Source organism: Phacochoerus africanus, chromosome 8 (genome assembly GCF_016906955.1).
Source record: "Phacochoerus africanus isolate WHEZ1 chromosome 8, ROS_Pafr_v1, whole genome shotgun sequence".
In the NCBI taxonomy this organism is placed as follows: domain Eukaryota; kingdom Metazoa; phylum Chordata; class Mammalia; order Artiodactyla; family Suidae; genus Phacochoerus; species Phacochoerus africanus.
The window spans coordinates 150,462,671-150,476,026 of record NC_062551.1 but is presented as its reverse complement, the minus strand read 5'-3'; the positions used below and the strand labels follow the sequence as shown (position 1 = coordinate 150,476,026).

The 13,356-nt window shown below is 39.6% G+C and overlaps 1 protein-coding gene across 6 annotated transcripts in view; it reads left to right on the top strand.

Moving 5' to 3' along the window:
• The window catches only part of NFIA (nuclear factor I A), a 403,238-nt gene that overhangs the window by 302,207 nt on the left and 87,675 nt on the right, over window positions 1-13,356 (top strand). The window lies entirely within an intron of this gene.

Sequence of the window (13,356 nt, the reverse complement as noted above, 5' to 3'; positions counted from 1 at the left end):
AAGCTGCAAGAGATGGTATCTTGCTAGCATCTCTTTCTGATTGGCCCGTGGGGAGTTGTCTGTATAAAATTGGATCCTTGTGTTGGGTTCCAAAAAAAGGTGTGAATATGAAGGAGAAGTGCTAAATCATGACTCCAGAGAAAATGTCGGCCATGAGCAGTTTTTAGTATAAGTGAAAACCAAACTTTAGGATTTGGACAAATAAGACAAGGAGGAAAATGGGTGAATCACTAACTCCAACATAACAGCATTATAGTGATCGAGTTTCCCCAGACTCGCATAAGACACTCATCCAAAGCTGTGACTGAATGGAACTAACTCATTTGCTTAATTGATATGAAAAACGTTGCCAAGCATTTACCCTTCGTGTCAGATAAGTAATTTTTAATAAAATATTTCCAAGATATGAAGACAGTTAAGAAAACAGCACAGTTTTTAATAATTCACTCCTCTAAGTAAACGGATCTATCATTATGTTGTCACAGAGAATGACAGTGAGCAGAAACATCCTGCTAATCCCTCTCAGATAAGTATTCAACGTAATTAGACAGACACCATCTCTTCTGTTGAATGCAGCATTAATCAGGAGAAGCGCAACTTTCCACAGAAGACTTTTTTCTGATATGTCATTTGCTTCAGAAAATGGCTCGTGTAGCTGTGCACAGCTATTTCCTTTTTATTGTATGTTTTTGTTTGTTTTCATAGTGTTTAATAATAGCGTGGTCCTTTTGCATCCACAAAGCTGCACTTGAGTTTAGCAGTTGGTTTTGTTTTGCCAAAAATCAGAATAATGAACCTACCTGAAGTACTTTTAAGCTTTGAAATGACCTGTTGGGAGTTCCGTCGTGGCTCAGTGGAAATGCATCTGACTAGCATCCAAGAAGATGTAGGTTCCATCCCTGGCATTGCTCAGTGGGTTAAGGATCTGGTGTTGCCGTGAGCTGTGGTGTAGAACGCAGATGTAGCTTGGATCCTACATTGCTGTGGCTGTGGTGTAGGTTGGTGGCTACAGCTCTCATTCAACCTCTAGCCTGGGAACCTCCATATGCTGCAGGTGGGGCCCTAAAAAAAAAAAAAAGTGACCTGTTGGCTCATCTCTTAAAATGAAGGCATGCCTCTTTTTGAGAGAGGTTTATTATTATTATTATTATTATTATTAGGAAAAAGCCAGTTTTTGGCATTAAATAAGAGCTCGAGAGAACCTCTTCCTGTGAAAAATTTCATGTTAAAATGATGAAATGTGTTGCCCCCTTCCAGCATCCATAGACATTGCCTTTTTTAAAAAAATCCATTTCCCTTTGCTCTGTGGCTTCTAGCCTGAACTGTGAACTACCGCGTAGTTATAAAGTGATATCCGCTCTATTCGTTGCACAGCTCTACCTTCCCACTTTCTCCGTGACTCAAATGCCTTTGAAGGCAGAGAATAGGGTTATTGAAGGATGGCAGGCTGATTTCACTAAGTAACAGGTGGAGGTCAAAGTAGTTTATTTGTGGGGATGAACAGAGTGCAGGGATGAAAAATCAAATGCTTTGCCATAATAAGGTTTAGCAAGAAAATGCTGACTACACGAAGCTGAGATTCTAGCTGACAGAAGCTTTTCTGGTGTTCATTACTTGATTTCACAGTTCAAGCAATTTGAAGAGACCTAAAATTATATTTCTTTTTTCCCCTATGAAATGTTCCCATCAGTTTCAAATTTTACTTTAAATAAAGTGATGGGTGCTCTGCTTGTGTGCAAGGAACATTAGGATTAATAGATTCCTAGGGCAGGCATATCCCAAGCAAGGAACATCACAGACAAGGCATCCCTTACTAATTAAATTCTACCAGTAGGAGCCTTAAACTCCAAGCTTTCCATCATGTTTTAACCGACAGAAGTGAACGTATTTTCATAAACACTTAACTTTGCATCATCTAAGTCAGTATTGTGGAGAAAAGTATTTCTAAGGATATCTACCAAGTTTGAGCACTGAGTTACATCCCCAGCTTGTTGAAGACAGAAAGAGCTTTTGTTTTTTGTTTTTTGTTTTTGGTTTTCCTTTGTATAATGCTATGTGTCGTACAGTGCAAGTGTTTTGCTTTTGCAACTTTAAAGAGGATTTACATGCTGAGAAAAAAACGTGAAAGTTAAGATTTTCCCACTGTTCTATGACAAGACCAAAAGACTAAAAAGTGATTTAGTGTCTATAGACCAAAGCTCTCTAATAGAACTTTCTGCAGTGATGCAAATTTTCTAAGTATGCACAGTCCAGTACTTTAACAACTAGCCAAATACGGTGCTTGAGCACTTGAAATGTGGCTATGCTGAGCAGCTACATTTTTAAAATTCATTTAATTTTAATTAATTTAAATGTAAAGAATCACATGTGGCCAGTAACTACCATATTGGACAGGGAAGATATAAACCAAACATATGTATGATTGAGTTTTTTACTTTTCATCTGGGTATCTAGGCAGAATGAATAAAACATTATGCTATATTGTGCTATATTTATTTTCCGTGCAAAGAAAATAATGTGGTTCTCTCAGCCATCTCTTCCTCATTCTCAGCCCTCCGTGAATGTGTGGGATCGCTGCGTTGAGCCAGAATCCATTTTGCCCTGAACTCATGGGAGGTGCTGGGGAAGATGGGATGGGTAGGGAATCTCCAACTCCTAAGTATATGGAGCATGAAAAGCAATTTTTAAATTTTAGTCCCCCCACTGGGGTATCTGTACTTACCCCGAAAGGAGAGGAAATCCCCTAAAACGTTAAGAGACTTTAGTGTTGGCCGAGAAACCAGATTTCTTTAATATGACATTTTCCTTGTGTCTATCCTTTCTCTCTCTGGTTGTAAATTTTCACTCACAAATGAACATTTGGAATACATTAGAGAACTCATCATGTCTTTTCTCCTGAGTAATCCATATAATTTTTACTCCATTCTCCCATTTTTTAAAAAATTGAAGAAATCACTCGTGTCTAAGCCTTTTAAATTACCTGAACTTCTTTATGATGTGGTAGTTCTTGCGGGGGGTGGGGGGGGGGCTTTTAGCTCATTTTGAAGGTTGGCTATACAGTTAGAAGGATAAACCTCAGAAACTGTATTAACTTTCATTTTATTCTCTCCATCATAAAAATGATTTTAAAACATTTTTATTCACGGAAAAAGGTTAAAAAGTCAAAATAGTCTGAATGTTTTACCTTTTTTTATTGTTCAGTGTGTTAATCATAGTAAATTACATTAGAGTGAATTGTCATGGATTTTATCATTAGGACACAAATCTAAGTACAGTACCGTGAACTACCACCTCCTATCATGTACCACGTGTTGGTACCCAGGAACAGAATGGTCCTTTAACTGAGGATTCATCATTCCAAGCATAGCCCTTATATAGCATCCTGGTTGGAGATGATTTCATCATAAGGTAGAGCTGAAATGGCCCTGGAACAGTCCTGTCCTCACCTGGGGGCAGCTGCTGGAGAGCAGGGCATCGCTCTCAGCTGGAAGAGATGAGTCTAAGTATAAATTTGCTGGTGGTAGATGACTTGCAAAACGTGGTACGGGTCCTCAGCTTTCATCCTGTGCTTGAGAAATGGCACCACGCTTTGTGCCGACAGCATTAGTCTGACAGACAGGACTGGTGCACCCTTTCCCCACACTTAGACTCAGATGTGCAGGGGCATCTGAAGGCCTGAAGGTACAGAGAACAGTCACAATAGCAGTTAGCATGTCGTTTAGGCTGAAGAAAAATATTTACATACCATTAAAAAGCTGCCTTCTAAACTAGCTCATCTTTTGGAATTCCCATCGTGGCTCAGTGGAAATAAATTTGACTAGTATCCATGAGGATGCAGGTTTGATCCCTGGCCTCACTCAGCGGATTAAGAATCCAGCGTTGCCATGAGCTGTGGTGTAGGTTGAAGACGCGGTTTGGATCTTGCGTTGCTGCGGCTGTGGTGTAGGCTGGCAGCTGCAGCTCCGATTCGGCCCCTAGTCTGGGAACCTCCATATGCCACAGGTGAGGCCCTAAAAAGAAAAAACAAGCAAGCAAACAAACTAGCTCATCTTTGGTTTATACCACCAAGATAAATAATCAGAACTTTTTTCAGAAGTGGGCAACTTGGTGGAATAGTACCCCACAAGGAGGAAGAGCTCGGGTTTAAATCCTGACTCCTCCACCTACTAATTGTGTGGTCGCCACCTTCTCTGGGACTTGGCTTCCTCCATTAACCTCTTGCCAAGGCCCAGCCCCCTGCTCATTTGCTGGACATTCCCATCAGCAGGCCAACTTGCCTTACTGCCTCCACCTTCAGACGGTTCAGCTTTGCTTCCCTCCGCCTCCCTGTAGCTGCTTCCCTTTACAGACCAATTTCATGGGAGAGTTGACTACACACCTTGTCCCTGCTTCTTCGCTTCCCATTGGTTTTTAAGGCATTCGGACCCATCTTCCATGAGCCTCACTCTCCTGCGCTCCTTTATTCTTGTTATTCTTGACCTCTCAAGAGCATTCACCTCCCTTGATCACAGCCTTCTCCTTCGAGTACATCTCTTGGTTTCTGTAAAACTGCACTTCCCTGTGAGTGAAAGGCTGCAGCTTAGCTGCCTACTTTGACACTGATATTAGCAGCCTAGAGACCTTCCTTGATGTCAAGACTTGCCAAATTCTAAATAATGGTGTATGTTAGACTTTACCCTGCTTAAGTGAAGTTTTACTGCCGTATCCAGTAGACTGGGCTTGGAAGATATCGATGATTCTTGAAAGAAGAACTGTGATCCTTTCTGCTTTTGTTTCCAGGAGGTTATAGAGAAAGTGACTTGTTGAACCGGCAAGAGGCCTATTGTACATATTAAATGTATTCATTTACTATTTACTGTTCTACAATTTAGCATCTTTGGGTCATTATTAGGAGACTTCTAAGTCTGTTTGATAGTTATCTTTTGGAGGTTCTGTGTTAGAATTTCTGATAATATGTTCAGTATGTTAAATAAAATCTTAACTGATTCCTATTCAGGCCAAGAAAAACTTTTGGTCTATAAGACAAGATGATTCCTAGTACTGTAAGAGTTGTTTTTTTATTTTTTTTTGCTGAGACAAATAGGAAATTTATTCTATACTTTATCCCATTTTGTATGGCTTTCATCTTTACTATTTAGTATTACCTATTACATTTCAATTTTTCTTTAAAAATTAGCATTATATGAAAATTGTGTACATTATGCAACTAAAATTTATAAAGAAGAAAGCCTTATATACCATTAAATGTTGTATATTGATAATAAAAAGAATAACTTAAATAATAAAATAACAAAAATAATACACCCTCTGAAAATAAACAAAATACAAAATGCATAAATTGGTTAAAAAATAGTGTAACTATATAAATATGTCCTCACAATTTGTTACATCTTATTGATTCTTCAATACAGGCATTAAACCATTCTAGGTGATGTGATAAACAAGACATTGTAGACCTTACATTGTACCATGGAGAGAAATGGTTATTAATAATGCAGTTGTATAACTGTATTATTGTACAGTGGCATTATTTAATTATAATTATCATAAATTCTTTGATGGAGAGGAAATCAGAATCAGATCTAAGAAGACTTCAGCATTCCAAGAATGATGTCAAATGACCCCCTTCATGGTGGATTATGCACTTATTTACTATGAGATATATTTCTTCTCCAGAGATTCCTTGTTTGTGTATCAGTTGTAGATTTTTGGTTTGCAGTTATTCTGAAGTTTTGATATGAGTCTATATGTATATGAGATTGTTTTAAGTTGTTGGTCTCTTAATTGAGAGTTCATCTCCAGTGTCCTGCATCTGTAAGCACCTCTTCTCATGATTTCTGATTTTGGTGGTATAATTGTGCATGGATGATTTATATCTTTACTGTATATATACCTTTACTGGTGAGCCTTGTCATTTGTGGAATTTTTGTTCCCTGTTGCTGTCTTTTCTTTTCTGCCTGGAGACGTTCCTTTAGTATTTGTTGTAAGGCTGGTTTAGTGTTGCTGAATTCTCTCAACTTTTGCTTATCTGTGAAGGTTTTGAATTCTCCTTCAAATCTGAATGAGATCCTTGCTGGGTAGAGTAATCTTGGTTGGAGGTTTTTTCCTTTCATCATGTTAAGTATATCATGCCACTCCCTTCTGGCCTGCAGAGTTTCTGCTGAAAAATCTGCCCATAACCTTATTGGGATTCTCTTGTATGTTACTTGTTTCTTTTCCCTAGCTGCTTTCCGTATTTTCTCTTTGTCTTTAATTTTGGTCAGTTTGATTAATATGTGTCTCGATGTATTCCTCCTTGGGTTTATTTTATATGGTACTCTTGTGCTTCCTGGATTTGAGTGAGTGGTTCCTTTTCCATGTGAGGGAAGTTTTCAGCTATTATCTCTTGGAATATTTTTTCTGTCCCCTTCTCTCTCTCTTCTCCTTCTGGCACCCTGTAATACGGATGTTGGTGCGTTTTTAACATTGTCCCAGAGTTCTCTGAGACTCTCTCCATTTCTTTTCAGTCTTTTTTCTCTTTTCTGTTCCACATCCATAATTTCCACTAATCTGTCCTCCACCTCGCTTATTCGTTCTTCTGCCTCCTGTATTCTGCTGTTAGCTGCTTCTAGTGAATTTTTTATTTCAGTTACTGTATTTTGCATCTCTTCTTATTTAAGTTTTATATCTTGTACCTCTTTGGTCAGTGTTTCCTGTAAGTCATCCATCTTTGCCTCCAGTTTATTTCCAATGTCTTGTATCATCTTTAGCATCGACAATCTAAAGTCTTTTTCCTGGATGCTGAGAATCTCCTCATTGCTTAGCTGTTTTTCTGGGTTTTTTCCTTTCTCCCTTATCTGAGTCATAGTTCTCTGTCTTTTCATTTTTATAGGTTTTTGGTGTGGTGACCTTTTTATAGATACTAGAATTGTAGCCTCTCTTACTTCTGGCGTCTGCCCCCCTTGTGGCTGAAGTCAGTATGGGGGTTTGCTGTAGGCTTCCTGATGGGGGCAGGGAGGGGGGGGGGGCTGATGCCTGCCCACTGGTAGGTGGAGCTGATTCTAATCCCTCTGGTGGGTGCGGCTTAGTCTCTGGATGGGATTAGAGGCAGCTGTGTGCCTGAGGGGTCTTTAGGTAGCCTGTTTACTGAGGCAGGGGGCTGTGATCCCACCTGGGTTGTTGTTTGCCCTGGGGCTTCTCAGCAGCTGGCTGACAGGTGGGGCCAGATTTTCCCAAAATGGCCACCTCCGGAGAAAGGCAAGCTGCTGAATATTCCCAAGAGCTTTGCTTCCAATGTCCATCCCTCACAACAAGCCACATTCACCCCTGTTTTCCCAGGATGTTCTTCAAGAACTGCAGTCAGGTTTGACCTAGGTTCCTGTGGAGACCTTGCTCTGCCCTGGGACCTACTGCACGTGAAAGTCTGTATGCGCCTTTTAAAAATGGGGTCTCCATTTCCCCCAGTCCTGTGGAGCTCCTGCACACAAGCCCCACTGGCCTTCAATGCCAGATGCTCCAGGGGCTCTTTCTCCCAGTGCCAGATCCCAGCATGTGAGGGTTTGATGTGGGACTCAGAACTCTCACTCCTGTAGGTGAGTCTCTGTGAACCAGTTTGTTTTCAGTCTGTGGAGCTTCCCACTGCAGAGGTGTGGGGTTGTTTATATCACGGAATCGCCCCTCCTACCTCTTGATGTGGCCTCCTCTTTTTCTTCTGGAGTAGGGTATCTTTTTTAAGGTTTCCGGTCCATTTGGGTGGAGATTGCTCAGCCTTTAGTTGTGAATTTTGTTGTTTTTTAGGAGAGAAGTTGAGCTCCAGTCCTTCTATTCCACCATCAGGTGATGTTTGTAAGAGTTGTTTTTTTATTTTTTGCATAGTCTTTTGCAGCCGATATAAACTTTCTTTGAGTTTTTTCTTTGGATAACCATATTAGATGCTTCAACTATAAATATATTTTGTTGACCTAATAAATAGGACACTGTTTTTAGAGTATACATGGGAAACTACTGAGGGAGTGTGGTATTTTACAAAATATACAAGCTTTAGAACTAGAAAGACCTGGGTCAGAAATATCCCTTAATGGCTGTGTGATCTTGAGCAGGTTGCTTGGCATCCTTGATATCTAGTTTCTGTGACAATAAGTTATGATTAGGTAGGCTAATAATACCTATCATTCTAAGATGAAAATGTAAAGATTTGAGATTATTTGTAAGTACATGGCTCTTCGTAGGTGCTTCATAATTTGTGGCTTTTATTATTTTCTGTCTTTTTTTTTTTTTTTTTTTTTTAATGATCGGTATGTTGGAATTTGATGACCATCTCTTTAACTGCCTCCTGGCTCTCTTGCGGTCGCTAGGTGGATGAAGGCTTCCAACAGCCTTTAGATGTGGTATAGTAGTTTTTCTGGTAAAGCAATAAAGATAGGTCACTGGGAATTCGATCATGACAACAAACAGGAGAATGTCTGAACTTAAACATGAACCAGCTAACTTAAACAGCATTTTGTGGTCCTCTCTAACCAGCCTATGTATTGGATTTTAAGATGAAAATGCAGAGTTTGCTGGTTTCGAGAGTTTCTCCCCAACAGATTGTGACTATAAGTGGCCAGTATTGAAACTAACCTCTCTGTTCTTGACGTTGATACTTTGAAGAAAGAAACATATACCAGTTAAATCTTCTTTGACAACTGGGATTACATCACCCGGACTCCTACGACAGACCAGATAAGGTCCTGAGCAGCATTAACCAGGGGTCACTTTCACAGGACAGTGAATTTTTGAATAAGGCCTCTAACAAAATAAGCACTAACCCTGACTGGTCACCTCCTCTTTGAAAATCCAGCATGTTGTTCCATTGTTACCGTAATGTAGTTTGTGATCTCTTCCCTTCTTCCTCCCTTCCCATTAATATTACGGCTCTTTGGACTCCTAAAATATCCCCTTTAAGAAGCTTTCTTAAGCAAAAAAAACAGCATTGTACTTTCTTATCATTCCTGTAGGATTTACTTCACAATTGTCATATAAAATTCTTGGTCAAAGTGTTTGGTAAATCTAATAATTTGAGATGGAGGGAGTTCCCATTGTGGTTCAGTCAGTGGTGACGAATCCAGCTAGTATCCATGAAGACGCAGGTTCAATCCCTGGCCTTGCTCAGTGGGCTAAGGATCCGGTGTTGCCATGGGCTGTGGTGTAGGTCGCAGATGCAGCTTGGATCCTGCGTTGCTGTGGCTGTGGTGTAGGCTAGCAGCTGTAGCTCCAATTCGGCCCCTAGCCTGGGAACCTCCATGTGCCACAGGTGTGGCCCTAAAAAAGACCATAAAAGTTAAAATAATGATCGTTTTTCCCTTTGTATTATTTTTGTTACATCAGGTTGCAGCAAAAAGTTATCTCCTGAAAACCCTTGACTTTTTATAGGAGACCCCAAAAATTATTTTTGAGTTTTTTCGTGTCATTTGATCTCGCTTTATTATTGAAGTTTCTTGAAAGGATCAGGAGGAAATTTTCAAAAGCATTTACACTACTGGAAATCACCCCTTATTAGCTTCTTTTCTAAGAAGGTATCTTAACCATTTTCTTTGGGTGAACATAAGTCAACCTCGGATAGACTTGCTAAATAAACATAAGGAAACGTCTGGAATGCTAGAAATTAATCAGTGCATAGTAGGCATCTTAAATCTACATGTTCTTAGCATCAACAATATCTTATATTTGAATGCCATGTTAGTTTGCTCTTGCTGTGTAACAAATTATCACAAACTTAGCTTGAAACAACACGTATTTATTATCTCATGGTTTCCATGAGTCAAGAGAATAGGCACGGCTTAGTTGGTCCCTCTGCTCAGGGTCTCACAAAACTGCAATCAAAATTTTGTCCAGGCTGTGTTCTTTTCTGGAGCTCGGGGTTTTCTTGAATACTCTCATGATTGTTGGCAGAAGTCAATTCCTTGTAGCTTTAAGACTGAGGTCCCAGCTTTCTGAAAGCTGTCGACCTTGTCCCCTGACATCCCTGCAGTTCCTTGCCACGTGTCCCTCTCCCAGACCTTTTACAGCAGTAGCAGCTTCTTCAAAGTCTGCAGGGGAATCTCTCTGACTCCTGATCCTGCTTGTTACAGGAGTCGCCTGATGAGGTTCGGCCCACCCAGGATAATAATCCTCTACTAACTCAAAGTCCTTACATTCACAGAAGTTCCTTCTTCTTTGCAATGTACCGTCCTAACCACAAGAATGATATCCATTTTATTCACAGGTACCACCCACATTCAAAAGGAGGGGGTTATACAAAACATGTACCCCAGGGGCCAGGAACCTTGGGATCCTCTTAGAATTCTGACTACCGCAAATATTAATGATGAAGCTAACAGAATCTTTGTGAATACTGTATTTGGCCTCTACTTTCACTCACAGCTGCCTCTAGGAAATAGTCACCAAAGACTAGAATTTCATGTTTGCCTTGTCCACTGAACACAATTTGAAATGACTCAAGTAGCTTTAAAAAATGGCTAAGTGAAGAGAAATTCAGCAGGTGTCATGGTTAGCAAACCAATGGCAAGCCAAAATGCTTCTTGAAATTTATCTCCTATTCCTGGTTACCACCACTGGGTTTTTTCCAGCAGTCAGTAGGAGGGAGTGTCCCATTGAAACAAAACATTATGCTAAATTTCTGCTGCTAGTTCTATGGAATTGTTTATTTTTACATATTGAAAAGAATTTTGAAGTAATGTTTGTTACAGAAAAATGGATAGCATGACTTTACAATCCTTTTTAATACATCTGATACTTCCAAAAAACACATTTGAATTAAAGTTTTAATTCATTAAGAGAAAGCCAGTCAGTCATTAATCTGTGTAGTAATTGTGTAATGGTTGTGCATAGCTATTTAGTAAGAGAAATTTTAATAAGGAGTTTATCTTTAAAGGAACGTCCAGAAACCAAATTTGATTTCAAAAATAAAAGCCGGGAGTTCCCGTCGTGGCACAGTGGTTAACGAATCTGACTAGGAACCATGAGGTTGCAGGTTCACTCCCTGCGCTTGCTCAGTGGGTTAACGATCCAGCGTTGCTGTGAGCTGTGGTGTAGGTTGCAGATTCGGCTCGGATCCCGCGTTGCTGTGGCTCTGGCGTAGGCTGGTGGCTATAGTTCTGATTAGACCCCTAGCCTGGGAACCTCCATATACCGTGGGAGCAGCCCCAGAAAAGGCAAAAAAAAAAGACAAAAATAAAAGCCAAGATGAATGTTGTCTGGCTTTGAACATAAAGCCATTGACCAGCATTTTGAAACTTTATTTGGTCAGTTAAGTATATGAAGCAAATTAACCAAGATGTACTTTAGGCATGTGGGGAAAATATTAAAGCGTATAGTAAGGAAACATGCTCAATACGAGTCTTTACAAATTGAAAATACAAAGTAATTTTGAAATCCATGATAGTGCTGGGTTCATATTACTTGGCTGTGATAAATTTAGAAGATTATACAGAGATTGGCTTGCTCTTCTTATACGCAGACAGTAATTCTTCTCTTTAACCCTTTCAAAGAGAGTTTGAATTTTGATCCTTTTGAACCCCTTTACCGACTTGGTCATTTTGATGCTTAATGTCTAAATTAACTTCCACTTCCCCTTTGAACGTGTGAGTAGTGGTTTTAAATCATGTCAGCATTCCTGCAATATTTAGAATGGTATGGGTTGGAAAACATGAACTTTTCAAAGAAATGACCACTTTTCCTTGAGTCCAGCCTTTTGGTTTCTTTAATAGGTTAGTTCAAAGACTAATCAATTCCATCATCTGAAAAAAATTCTGCCATCTTAAAAGTTTTGACATTTTCATTCTCTATTCTATTTCTGTTGGATGACACATAGTTCAGGCATTTAACTGAGTTTAAATCAAGGGACTAGTTGGAAGCCTAAACATTTGCGCAGAAGAGGTTTGAATGAATTGGAAGATTTGTTTACATCTTGAAGCTTTTTATTTCTTTCCTTTCATCTTTTAACTTGAAATCTCTTCTCTGATATAATTACATGATAGCACCTTAAGTCCAAAATCTCGATTCATTCTAAAGACGTTAGGACACGGGCCTGGTGTGACTCTTATTCAGTGAGCAAACGAATACAGCTAAAGTCACTTAGTGACTCGTTTCTAATTTTCATCGCGTGGATATTCATCTAGAATGGATCTGAGGTAGATTTGTCAAGCGTGAGTGAAATCACACACCACCTCATTCTTGACCTTTGTCTGACTAAGCAGATGTGCTTACTGATTTGCAATTTGTTTCTTTCTTGGGGTCAAAACCCCAAGTTTTGCTCTGTCCAGGCATCTATTAGTAAAGCCACACATAAAGCCAAAAACTATACAAGTGGTTTACATATCTTTTCAGGCTGCTTGGTATGTTGAACCCTTTGTTAGGTATCCTGGAAATAGAGGGGGGCAAAGCAGACTTGGTCTCTGTCCTTCTAGAATCTGTAGTTACACTTAAAGATTGTCTTGTAGAATCATAAGACATGTTGAGCTATAGGCCAAACTAAATTTCTGAACAGATCAATACCAATAAAATGCTTAGACAAGTACATGGTACTTAGCAACTACTTGATAATAGTTTCTTACTAATATCATTATTATTTTTCTTATCATCTTATTATTATTTTTACTTTTTCAGTTCACCCAGATAATTCTCTGGTCATAGGCAGGAAGTGACACGTGTAGATAAGTATAAGTAAAATGAGATTTGTTTCTTTCGACATGAAGTCAGATCAATTTTGTGCTGCAAATTTAAGAGAGCCCCAGTTTGTCCCGTGATGTGAAGACTAGGAGTCATTTCCTTTATTTTTATTTCCAGGTTTTCATCGTTTTAACTGGCACCCTACCAAACTGGTAGATGCCTCTAGTGTGTATCAGCGTGGTGCGAGAACATTACAAATGCAGTAATTACAAGGGACCATTTTCCCATTATTTTCTTCCCAAAGCATACCCTATGCTGGAAATGCTATGAAAACTTTAGATATAGTAAGAGTACTATTTTTGAAAAACAAGCTTTTATTTTCTTAACATAAAAATAATAAATGTTCATCAAAAATAAAGCAGGTAAGCAGAAAGAGGCAATGAAAATCACTTGAATCCAACATGCAGAGAGAACTACTGTCATAGTGTCTGCGTATCTCTTTCCAGTTCTTTCTCTGTACATAGAACTACATGTTGGGAGTTCCCGTCATGGCGCAATGGAAACAAATCTGACTAGGAACCATGAGGTTGTGGGTTCAATCCCTGGCCTCGCTTGGTGGGTTAAGGATCCGGCACTGCTGTGAGCTGTGGTGTAGGTCACAGACATTGCTCAGATCTGGCGTGGCTCTGGCTCTGGCGTAGGCCGGCAGCAACAGCTCCGATCAGACCC